The 13,712-nt window shown below is 42.5% G+C and overlaps 1 protein-coding gene across 7 annotated transcripts in view; it reads right to left on the bottom strand.

Annotated features, from left to right (window-relative positions):
* The window catches only part of TNS3 (tensin 3), a 784,915-nt gene that overhangs the window by 167,385 nt on the left and 603,818 nt on the right, over positions 1-13,712 (bottom strand). The gene's annotated exons all lie outside the window — the stretch shown is intronic.

A 13,712-nucleotide genomic window follows, 5' to 3' on the forward strand; every position in this document is an offset into this window, starting at 1 on the left:
TGCAGCTGCATGTGGTAAAGAGTACCCAAGTACTGGCATATAACTTTGTGAGCCTTTAAGCCCAAATTTTAAATAAAATAGATTCCGATGGGGGGTAGAATGGTGTAACCTGCCTCAGATAAGAGGCCTTTAGAGTCTTGGCTCTGTCACTAATACCCTACAGAATGGCCAAGCAGTCACTCTGTGGTTAAGACACATACGCTCAGTTGACAAGTCCTCAATGCTCTGGGGCTATGGGACAGTGGGGTTGTGTAGATCCTGAACTTTCAAAAACCCTCACGTAAAAACATATGCAGGGATTTATAAAAATGTGAGCAAGTCTTGGCACCAGACAGGCTAGCTTGATGTCTTGTTTTCTTTTGCTATATCGTAAAATTGATAGACTCTGCCAAATTACTGGCATACCCCTACTTTGTGGCAAGGATAATGTAATAAAAATATCTGAGTCACAACCACACAGAAAACACATACATGGTACTGCTATGCATAGCCCTATCATCAGAATGTAGCCACAACCTACAGAGAGGGTCTTCAGGATCATCTACCACCATGGCACTTGAATCCGGGCTGAATGTGTATCTTCAGATTCACTGCTGTGCCGGCATTTAATGTGGAACGCGATTAGCAGTTCTTGCTACTGGTCTGAAGTTATTTCTCCCATGTGCTTCAGCAACACATTTATGCTTGAGTTCTGATCCGAAGTTGAAACTGACCAAAAAGTCCAGAATTTGTCTTGTTGGGAAATTCATTCAGGTCGGAAGAGAAAAGTTTTAGAATGTGATAACACATTTTAAATTTCTGTGTAACTAGCAAATCAGTTTGCAATACCATTTATCTACTGCATAAAAGGTAACTCAATGTTTATAGTGGTTAATATTTCATGAGTGACATGTACTGAAATGCTAACCTTGAAATATTTACACCCGATTGTGACCAAAAGTTATCAGTCAGCTGTAGACGTTTCATAGCTTGGTGCATTGAAATATTAATGAAAATCGTAAATCGCCTGGAAATGTCCCCACTAGATTTTAATCATGTCTCCAAGTTCATCACAAAATCTCCCAAACAATGCAATTAAAAAAAATGCATCACAGAATAATTCCAAAGGCCGTTTGACAAAAATCATGAATTTCCCAACTTTTGCTTAATGAAGTCACTGACAACAACGGAGCGATGAACCCATCCGTTTGGATCCCCCTTTCACACCTCCACATTGGCAGGCTCAACTCAGACAAAGAAAGCGGCTGAGGCCGCAGAAACCCTCTGTGTAGAACATAACAGGAGGCAGTGAGTCCTCTGTGCAGCCACCAGCCAGCCTGCAGACACAACTGAGAATGAACCACTGTTGATGGTCATTTAGTCAAGTTAAAAAGACCAGACCACAACCACCGAAATTAGGGAGTTCACATAAAATGTTCTGCATAATTTCATCGTGTCTTGAACACAGAATTGACTGGAAGCCTGGCCTAGTGCCAAAAATAGTGACAACATACATGTTTCATTTTTACTCCAAGGGGAAGAAGACCAGCTCATTACTAAAGCGCTTACTCCAGCGATAATGGCCGACATGCTGTACACGTTCATCTTCCCGTAATGACTGGAAGGTGGCGCAAGGTAAAGAGAAGGGATGTGTAATCTCGGTAAAGTAGGCCACTTGAAGCACTGTGATTTAACACTGTGCTGACCTATGCGAAAAGAATTGATTAAACCACTACTTTGCTCAATTGGCATTCCAGACATGAACCGATTGCTTGAAATGTCTCACCGGGCACAGGTCCAGCAGACGCACATCAAGAGGATGCTTCTGAATTTTTAACATTGAAATAAAAACCTGAACATTAGAAAAGTGGCTGTTGATTATCCAGGTAAATGGAACACACCAGCGCGCTTGGAAGCCGATCAAGGAGGAGGCAATACTGCCTCAAGGTCATTTATCATGCCACACAGTATTGCTGTAGTATTATTCTACACATGCGCTGTGCATCAGTGTATGCTCTGACAGTACCAAAATAAATTAGCAAGCATAGTACTGGAAATTGTGGGCCTCTGAGTGAGGTCATGGTTTGGCGCGGGACTGGGATTCCCATCTGTCTGTCTAAGTGAAATGAGCAGACTGTCTCAGTAATCTCTGCTCTGCTGGGATTACATTTCCTGGACTAATACAAAACCATAATGTCAACATTGTGCCTGGAAATTTAACAATAATATGGGCCATGGTGCCAAGTCTCCCTGCTGACTGTGCCACGCGCTTCATTACTCTGAGGAGCAGGTTGTTTCTCCTATCATGGACCGTCATTCCAAATGCACACTGCGCTACAAAAATTCACTAGAAATCCCAAATTTCTTTACAATACAACTTTTTAAATAGTTGGTCTGCGTAGCCCCATTTCTTCCCACTCCATCCTATTTGGTACCAGGATGTGAATTCGTTCCATTATAATGTGCCATATAAGTCAGCCAATCATACCATACCATTCAACAAGCATTTGCAATGCAATAGGTCTCGCATTTACGCAGGTTGAGCTACTGGCATTGTAAATGACAATGCCTTTTATTTCTGTTTTATAAACTAAAACAAAAATAAAAGGCTTTGTTATTTTCAATGTCAATGTCAATAGCTCAAACTCGCATAATCTGGTCACCCTATGTATTATATATCTGCGGTTCCACCGACAGGCGCTGCTGTCGCTTTACATTTTTCACATTCCCTCCATTTTGAAAGAGGACCTTTCGGAGGGGGGGGGGGGGGGGGGGGGGGGGTTTCTCGCTCGGAAACATGGCATTCAGCTTGTAGCAGATACTGTCGCCAGTGCAGTGGGCCAAGTGGACGTGGTCTGCTGTCCGTGGAGGCGCAGGGCAGGAACAGCCAGAGGAGGAAGACGACCAACGGGCGGAGGGCAAATCATTGAGGTCAGTACAGCGAGATGTGCATGAGGTCATAAAGTTTGAGTCAACACAGCTGCTGTTTGTGATCTCTCATGCTCAGTAGAACGCGTGACCCTGTGCAGCGATTGTGGCAGCAACTTAACGATGAAGTTTAGTGCCCTCTGTTTCCTCTCTGTATACGATGTTGATGTTTTTACTATCGTCTAGAACCTGTTATCTGCCCGGACTGCGTCTATGTGCGTGCCTTAGTGTCTGTCTCCATCTTTAATATCAGCAGGTGGCAGGGCTGTTGGGCAATGCTGATAGATGCCATGGGTGGGCTCTGGTTGGAGGAGGTAGGCAGTAAGGAGGGCACGTGCATCTCTAATCTTGTTTAGAGTCATGACTTCGGTGGAATGGGCACATTAAATGCCCACGGTAGGGTGGTCACAGCACATAACATACATGCCCATTTCAAGAGTGGATGCGGTAGTGGGGTGGTCTCCTAAGATACCTGTGTCTTTGCTGGGCTCGGAGAACACGCTGCGCATGGCAGTAAGGATGGGAAGACGACCCCGGAAAAGGAATGCATCTGTGGAATGGATGTTGTGTACTCTGTGCGCGTGAGCATCTCTAGAAGACCACGCGGGAAATGGCATGGCTGCCGAGAGTCCAGATAAAAATAGCAAGGACAGAGGGACCTGTGCTAAGTGGATTGGTTAGCAGAACTAAGCGGGTCTGAGGACTGCTTCAGCATTCGTTTTTGGTTCAGCTCTTAGGCTAGGGGTTACAAAGTATCGCCTGGTATGGCCCCACAGGCATTGTTTGGCACTCATGTTATTCAGGGCCGGCGTACGCGCGAGCGCCCTTGCGAAAGCAGAGCACACAACAGAGGACTCCTCTGCAGGGCGCTGCCATTGTTGTAATAGAAGAAAAAAGTGCTTAGCGGCTCATTAAGAGACACCGTGTCACGCCGCGAGCAAACAATCCAGTCCGGGTGGGTGAGCCGAAAAGGAGACAGGGAGGGAACAAACATGCCTCACTTCAAATAGAAAGCGAGCGTTTACCATAAAGGATGATGCCCGCCAATAAAAATGATGGGCGGAGCTGCCACTCCACTTCCAAAATCTCCTCGATTACAAGAGGCCTCGCAGAGCGAGCGGCGCATGAGCTGCAACGCTAGGCAAGACCTAAAAAACTAAGGAACACCTCAATTGTTCCCAAATTAAAGGCTGAACCAGCACTACATCAAAGGTCCCTGATTCCTGTCTTCCCACGAAGTAAGCTTTGCCATTCATGTAAGATAGCGGCTGGGTAGAAAGGCAAACTGGGAGGACAGGACAAGTGGTGGAAACATGCAACAAATTGTTTTTGTAGGAAACAAGCATGTGTACAGAGTATTTCCGTTAAGCCCCGAGCTTGTAAAACTTTACTTGTTTTTTTTCCACTTTTGGTATTTGTACATTTAAAAAAAGAAAGAATTTGCCTTTGCAGACTTCAGAAAACGAATCAGCTTCATTTATTCCTGTTCTTTTTGTATGCAGTAGAACAGCTGCTGATTTAAGAGCCCTCAAGGCACTAATTTAAAAAACACATTCTCACATTTTCCATAGAACGGGTAAATCAAAATGACAGGGAAATGAATAATAACTTCAGAAGCTCATTCCAGGCAGCTGACTGTCATTCAGTGCACCAGAGGTTTTGTTTATCTACTAACTAGTCTCATAGATAAAATCCAAGCATTTCACACCAATGGTAATTTTACTTTATGGAACAAGTTGCTGATCTTATCTGTCAATACAGATGTCTACCCAGGGGACTTCAATGTATGCTTGTGAACTACTCTGTGGTTAAAAATGAACAAACAGCAAAAAGAACAAGCATTTGCAATGCAATAGGTAACACATTTACGAGAGTTTGAGCTAGTGGCATTGTAAATTACAATGCCTTTTATTTATGTGTTGCTTTAAAAACAGATTAATAAAAGGCATTTTCATTTACAATGCCAATAACTTAAACTCTCGCAAATGTGAGACCTATTGCAAATGCGCTTGTGCTATACATTTTTTTTTTTTTAAGTCATAGGAGAGAGCGTGTCCTGCCTGCAGCAGCAAGTAGAACAAAGCTATTTGAGAAAATAGTGCTCGGAGGCTGTAATAAAGCCTACCAAGTAATAACACATGTAACAGTGGTTGTTGCCACAGGAGGTTACAAAATAAGAGAAGGGGGCACTAAGGCGGGACTACTAAGCATATTGACCAATGAACAGCCACAGTTTACAGTGGACAATGACAAGCCAATTAAAAATATGGGCAGAGATTGGGCGGAGCTTCAAGTCCCTACCTGAATAGAGCATGCCTCGCAGCGCATGCGCTGACCATGCTCGGCCTAAAAATCAAAGTGCAACCTGGCTACTTTTTTACCTTTCTATTACGTCCTGCACATGACCTTCAAAAAAAAATTATTGGGAACTACTAGATGGACAAGAGGATCAGATCCAGCCACATCAGACAATCTCCCATCCAGCCAGTCACGCCCGTCAATCTCCCGATTGACATCAGACGTGCCCCCTCCCTGGACACCTTCAGGCAGGCCCTCAAGACCTGGCTCTTTGACTGAACGGAACTGCCCTCCCCTCCAGCGCCTTGAGACCCTCACAGTTAAGTAGTGCGCTTAAAACCCCCTGATTGATCTCTCTATACACCAATCCAGTTAGCCTCAATCCAGCTACACATGCTCTCTTATCAAACCGTCTACTCAGCCTACTATATCGAAATGATGGAGACTTCGAATTGTCTTGCCATGTATACATTTTCTGTTTTATGAGGTCACAAGAAACTTCCAGTTTGAAGCACATAATTGAAAGCATCCCCGAATGAGGTACAGGGAGAGAGTGAGAGCCTTGACCATTGTCTCGGACCCCCCCCCTGCATGCAGGCCATTCATACAGAATCATTCTAAAAGAGTACTTAAAATACAGAAATGGCTGTTAGAAATTGAGGACGCGTTTAAAAAGCAAAATGGTATAGAAGTGCAAACAAAGTAGCCGTTTTGTCCCAATACCAGCTGCACATAACAAAAGCAGGCCTTTAGTATGCACACTATATAGCACTATAATGTGCGTTCTTACTGAAATGGGCAAGTACAGTTATGTTCCAAATAGCCAATAATATAATGGATGGATTTAAAAAAACGCAACTTTAGTAACTGCTCGTGGACTACAAACCAATTTCAGAGCTACAATAAACATTTAGGAAGAGCCGCAACATTATTAATAAAACTCCCTCGTTTCCCTTGTTTAAAGGGCTTACATTTGTGCAATGCTGTATTATACAGCATAATGCACCAATTATGTAATGGCAATGAAAATACAAATAATACCCTTCTTTTGCCACGGAGCGAAGACATAAGTTGAAATTATATAAATTGTGCCTCACTGGGTGTACGTTGGGACCGAAATGCCGCAGAGTCCTAAAGTACAGGCTTTAACTGGATTCACTCAAGGACCGGACTCATGCACAATGGCGTCACTGGCACTGTGCATGGGGGAAAGCAGCGCCATCGCATCACCATGAAACAAACATGATTAATCACTGTGTGGTCTTAAAATAAACTCACAGAGTGACTGGTCATGTCTTTAGTGATCCCACCCCGTACTGCCTTCAAAGCCCAAGCTGCGGGGACAGGCTGGCTTTTCCCAAACCAATACGGGCTTTGCTCTCATGCTTTTTATACTTAAAGTTGCTTGTGAGCAAAGTAAGGATTGGTTGGAACAGGAGAAGCCAGCGCTCCAAAGGAGACCAGGAGGGCTGTGCTGGTTGCCCCCAGCACCATAATAAAGAACTGGTTCAAGCCCTGAAGTGTGCATGTCAGGTTGGCTGCATTTCGAAACCCGTCCAACCTGACATGCGCACTGAATTTCACCTGCCAGTATTGCCAATCCCCCAAGTTGGTCATACCTCTTTGGCTTGTTACACCACCCCCGAGGCTGCAAGCCTAACTTCTGCAGTGAGCATCCAAGTGCCCAGTGATTGAAAAGGAGATATTCTAAAATAAGGCACTTGGCACCACACACGGTAGAGCAACGCCCCCATGCCCCCTGATAAGGAACCGCCCCTGTATGAAATGTGTAGCTCTACTACGATGTGGGTGCATTGCCTTCATTTTGTGAATTGTGCAGTCATTGGAGAAGTCAGTAGGATAATGTGTTCAAAGAAGGAATATCAGTTTTCATAGAACAAACATTTCCAAACTGGATTCATTGCCCACGCTTCTCCAAATGATGAGCTGGGTTTTTTCTACTGGCTGAAGAGCACAATAGTTACTTCATTAGCTGAGTCCGCCTGGCTCGAATTTGAGCTGTCGTGCCTGCTTAATGCAGGAATGACTCAAGAATCTCAGTGGACAATAGGCTGGTCTTTCAAGAATTTACCACTAAACTCTGGTCAAACATTGCCCTTGTGAAATGCCATCCTAGACAGCACAGCTTGCTGCTAACTTCGACTTCCACTTTTAACTCAACAAACTGAAATAGATAGCCATGGGATGTTGTGTTTGCACTAGACAGCAAGCTGACATTTCCTGTCCCTTTTACAAGCTTTTTGGAACGTGAGGCTCTCTGCAATCACGTAGCAGAAAAATGAACATTTGGCACAGCTCATAATACCAGTGTCAGAAATGTCTGAAAAGATTTTTCCCTCGCCAATGAAATACACAAAAGAAAGGGAAAATGACTGATGAAAAACTATCTGGAAGAACTTCAAAGAACTTTTTCTCGTACTCCCAAACATAGCTCTGAAGATGTTCCAGGCAACTGTATCCAGATGTCCTGCTACTTCACTTCTGTTCTCTTCTAACATCCACGGGGATTTAATTTCACACAACTTTCCCAGTCGTTTCAATGCATGCGATGTATTGAACAATGAAAATTGCCAAAAAATGCATAAAGCAAAGTTCTGCTTAGAGCTGGAAAATATCAAACTGCCTTCGCACCACCTCCTTTTTTCCCCAATAAACATATATTTGTCAGTCAAGCACATAAAGGCGAACATTGTTAGGCAATGACACAATGTGTTCAGCAAAGGAAGTGGTGTCACGCATGTGTCCATCATGAGGTTTTCGAAGGCAAATTGAGGATACATGGAAGCAGGTTTCAACCGTACAGCGTGCAAATAAACCATGAGTATACTGACTGATATTGTAAATGGTATAGAGAAGTAAACTTTACATTTACATTAAGAGTATTTAGCTTAATATGAGATAACAAACTTTTCAACTCCTTAGTATTAAAACTCCTCTAGTTCTAAAAATGTTTTTACTTATAGTAAACATAAATATGGATCCTACAGAAATCAGCATTTACACTCCTCTTATCACAGCCGCACACACAAGGGAGTCAGACCAGTCTAAAGGAAGAAATGTGTTTTGCTCAATCTGTGATCGATCTGAGTGCATTCTTTTTTGGTAGAACTAACAGGATAAATGAACGTTTTTCAGCATTTATTTGATTAGAAAATCAACATTTTTCTCCGTCAGCTGGTATTACTAAACTTATGAGTTATATAAAATACCCAAGACTAATACAATTGATGAATCGAGGACCCCTGACCTCCATTTCATTCATGTTGGTTATAACAGTGTTGTAGATCTGAGCATACTTCTTGAGCAGGCAAGTGAGATTACTTTTAATGGTTGCAGAGTGTTGAGGAAGTGGCTAGTTTCCATGGTACACATTTAAGAATATTATTCAGAATTTGTGCTGTGCTTCGAATGAAGCAAAAATCACCTTAATATTGGAGCCGTGGTCACAAGTGCACTGCCCCATTCTTCCCCTGGCATCAGGAGAGTAGGCAAAACATCAGCTGCTCTTTGATCCCGAATTACATGCTCGATGCCAAATTAGATGACCTCTAACCCTCCCACAACCACCCCTTCTATTAGCTATTGGACAGCAGGTTTATGTATAGTAACCTTTTCTAGGCACAAATAGCCCAAAAATACACCACTGCCTTTAATATGCTAATGGGTCACACGTTGATGATTGGCTTTTACGTGGCCATCACATGCGTTTAGCAGTATCCTCCGTAATGATCGTCCTCCACAGGAAAGAGATGCGAGGGGAAGGTAGGAGGGGAATTCTAGGTAAGGTAGATCTGTACTCACTTCCAGCCCAGACATTAGTAGAGCATGAACAGTGTGAGGAGGTGAGACTTCACCTCAGGAGACTAAGCAGGATAAACAATGTACAACAGGGAGTTGCCACTCTTTCCCCCATCAATAGATGACATTGAAAGGCAATAACTATGCCACACTGCCACCGATTTCCTCTCCATCCTACATGGCATTGGAGACCATAATATATTTGTGCAGGTAGTGTCCTGTACTCTCTTTGATACCAACTTGAGCACACTGTTTGTCTCCTAGATACTACAGTGCAAACTGTGGAAAACACCACTAAGGACCAATTTCACAAAATTGTGCTTTGCTACAGCACACAACTCGCCAATTGTATTGCAGGTTCAAACTTATACATACTGTAGTGTGGTGCTGTTCCCCTCTAGCAATCACTAGTGATACATCCATCCATAACAGAGAAAGTGTGTCCTATTCTTTAGAAGAAGCACCCCATTTACTCTGGTGAGTGAACAGGTGAAGGGAAAACCGGTTCAGGATGGGTTCCACTCCCCACTGGGGTTTATACGACCCAATAGAGACCATCAACATGTCAGTATCCTTGCAGCCATGCCAAACAGCTCTATGTGTGCACATTTGCGTTGCTCAAGAGCAAGGTGCTGCCAGGATTACAAGTGCGCCACCCATTCTAAGCAAACTTCAATACCTTTCTCCTTATTTAATCAGGCAATATATTTTTCTTTTTTTTTCTTCATCAAAAACAATTTCCCAATTCCTGACTTGTACTTAGCAAAGAGAGATAACAGCTGGCATTTGTATCTGAAGTGTTTACATTTGATCTAGTTTATCTCAAAGTTTCTTTCATTGTTCAAATTCTGTACATTCTTAAAGTTCGCTCTGAGTATCTGAACCATATGTGAAGCTTCACTATTTGTATGCAGCGCTGATTAGTGCACACAGCTAGGTCATTTTCTGAGGATACCTATTCTCTGTCCTCATTGGAGTAGGGTTCCATATCATGCAGCCTGGTGGCAGCATAGAGACTGACTTCCACCCACCAGAACGCAAGCAGGCAGGACACGCAGCAGCACAGAGGCCCATCACGATGCTGCAGGCTCTCCCCACATAATGGGGAGAGATCCTGGTTAGGCTGACTGCAAGGCTAGCAGACAGCATCTCTCACTGTGATGAGGTCTGTAAAGGCAAGTCTAGTGTACATATAGTTCAACCACTTGCAGATCTTCCAGAGACTCTTGAGTAACACAAAGTTTGGTAAGGAAGGTGTTTACCTCTGACATTACTGTTTGTCAACTATATGAGCTTCCTCGGCTCCAGGGCACATTGGAGCGCTGTGACAGGCATGTCTCATTGGTAATCTTAGTGTTTCCTATAGAATGACAAAGAGGATCCCCAGTTTTCTTGTAGGGACAGAGGAACTCCGGAGCCCACCACAAAAGGACAAGAGAGCAGGCTAACTAATTTAGTTCTTGACCCAAGGCTGTCTGGAGTAGTCCTTGAAAAGGTGTAAAATCCGATCCCTCAAGTCCTCCCTAATGTTCTGTAATCATGCCTGCACTTGATTCTGCTCTGTCTTTTTGTATTTAACCCTTTCCTCTGGTCAATTGCTCGATGATGCATCATCTCTCCCTAGTTTTTTTGTGTCTTGGCCGTGTTCCTGCTAATTGTCCTACCATAGCACTGTTTGCCTCTTTCAACCTGCTAATTAATGATGATGTGCCATGCATCCAGTGCTCCCTCATGTTTCCTCATCTGAACTTCATCCATGCTGCTCTATTTGCCTGATGCATTTGTCTCTCCAAAGCTCCTTCATATTTGTCATTCCATTCTAACTGGATGCAGTTCCTCTAACTTTGTGTGATCTTGCTCCATTCTCCTTTGTTTTGACTCATCCCCTGATCATTAACAACCCCCCTTCATCCATCTTGATCTCACAGTTTCATCTTTTACATTCCATGAAGCCTCAGGAGCTGGCATGGGAGTGGCCATTGGGATCATATGATGCATGGCTCTTACCAGACTCTCCTAAAACATGGGAACCGCAGACTCATTCCTTGGTGACTTGTGCCTACCTACCTTTTCTAGTTTCAAGAAATGTGGCTCTACCCCCTTCTCCCCGCTCATCTCTTGGAATTTAGCCTTTTGAAGTATTTTCAATATTCCTTTAGATGTGGCCAATCAGAACTGTTAATAATACCCCTCACCACCCCCAGCTACCTAACCCTCACATGGAGGTCCTAAGATCTGGAATAAGATTGTCTTCCTCTAGATTAATTGAGGAGAATCACAAGACCATATAATGACAATGGCAATTCGGGTAATGTTGTAAAACAGTGCCCAGTTGCCCAATATCCTCTGAAGTGTGGAATCTGAGATAAAGGGTGATCCCCATTTTTGTCACAGTTCAGGTCCATATGGACCTTGGTCCACAGCCTGTACACTGTAATGACCAAGCACACCCCTCCAGCAAGAGGACACAAAAATAGAACACATTAAGGGCTGTGCTAGACACTTCATTCCTGCCTTCTCCTCAATCTATGGGTTTGGTAACACATTACAAATGTTTCCCTACATATAACTTTGCTACATTTGTACATAAAACAACATGCATTGTTGATACGTTCTGCTCCATTACCTGTTCCGCCACATCTTTGACAGTAGTGAAGAAAAAAATACAGGTTCTTCACGAATATCCTCCTTAAGGCCTAAATAATTGTGTTCTCTGTACATCACGTATGGAAAGTGCCCGCTTAGCAGAGCTTAAATTGCTTGTGAATAGCCCCAGGGTAAACCATCCAAATCCTACATCGAGAGTTAAGAAACTCTTTGGTCTTGATGTCTAGCTTCTTAGTGGGCTTCAAAATATTTTTCATGGGAATTCATAAATCTGGATGTTTCTTTTAACCCACTTCTGCATGGTTCTTCCTCATAAACCTCTTCTTAGAAACCTAAACCCTCTAAACTTCGTTATAAACTGGTGATAGCATGTCTAATTATACTGTGCCTACAATTATGTTTCAGTTCAACTGGAAAGCTATAGCACATTACTTATACTCCTAATCTACACTGGCACCCACCAAACACAGAACATATGGAACCTCTAGTCAAAGTTCAAGGATTTATAAAAATTTCTCTTCTGGCTAAACAAATAGTTTGTACTGCACTTGCGGCAGACTTACTGACAACCTGAATTACTGCTCTGCTACTAATAAGTGTGTATTTTCAATCATAAAGTTTGTGCTGCTGCTATAGTCATGCTTATTTTACATCTACAACATCCATCATCCCAGCCCCTCCACCCCTGGATGCACCCTCCCCATCACTCCATGACACACGTGCTCTTCAGCACCATGGGATGGCTCTGCCTGACCAAGTATCATTGGCTTGCAACAGGGTGGGGGGTATGCTGGGTCACAGCACAGCCAGGGCCAAGAATGTCCTACTCTCACTCACAATGTTGCGTAACATACCATCTTACTTGTTCTTCTAGCTTAATTAAATGAATATTATGCAATCCACTCAAACCGTGAGAACATATATACTGGCATTTGTTACAATCTATACTTCAGTAAATACTCACAGTAGAAAATAGAGAGCATTGAATGCGCAGACATGTATTTGCTTAAGCTTCTACCTGCAGTAGTGTGAAAATCAGCTCTGATCAGTGACAGAAGTAGTGATGTAAGGAAGGTGCTCTACTATTGTAGTTACTTGATGCGAAGAGTTTCTTTCAAGGGGAAAATACATAGTTCCGGTTTTTGTAAATGCCCAGCTACAAATAAAGCATTGCTCAGAGAAAAAAAGATGTACCTGGTGTAAAAAGAAAATATAACTTATATTTTACCTGTTTAAAAATATCACGTATGGGAATTTCGTAGGAATTAATTTTACATCTAAACTTCTAAAAGTAGGAAGCAGAATACAGTCCCGTCAAAATCATTTCTAGAATCTTGTATGGACCTATAAATGATTGTAAGGCCAGCACTCTTTTGACTGTATGCTTTTCTCCAAAATAATAGCATTATGTTAACAGAATGATTTAAACGCCTCACATGCATCCAGCATTGCATAAAAAGACCATTCAGTCAGCTATTACAGAACTCCAGACAACTCCCAAGTCCAATAAGTTGACTAATCATTGCCAACTCATCAGCACATCCATATCATCTGACCAATACGACTTAATACGAATATATAGGGGACCCAGACTTCAAAAGCACCATAGGTCCATAGCTATTGTAGATGTGTGCTATACAAATGTTAGTTAACATAACATAACACAAAACAGTATATTTTAATATGAAACAGCGAGACTGTAATTGTTTTAGAGAAAGGATGGGTACTAGACTTTCAATTGTTTCTATATGTACAGTGATTTGGTTGGCATCACACACAGACAGTATATGAATATTTTTTTTAAATCTCAATGAAGGAAAAGTATTGAAAAATACATAAAATTGTGTGATCTTTCATAACATTAAGGTCACCTTTTTGGAAAATCTGAGATATCTACTTTCTGACAACATTAGGTATATTGTCAAATACACATAATAAATAATAATAATAATACTGTCAAGCACTGAGGGTGACTCAAAACTCACGTTGAGCCACGAATGGCTGTCCATTGTCCACTGCAACATATAAAAGAAAACACTTTATAAAACGTAGAGAATCTTTGTTTTATTTGAATGAGCTTT

This window comes from Triturus cristatus, chromosome 5_2, assembly GCF_964204655.1.
Source record: "Triturus cristatus chromosome 5_2, aTriCri1.1, whole genome shotgun sequence".
NCBI lineage: Eukaryota > Metazoa > Chordata > Amphibia > Caudata > Salamandridae > Triturus > Triturus cristatus.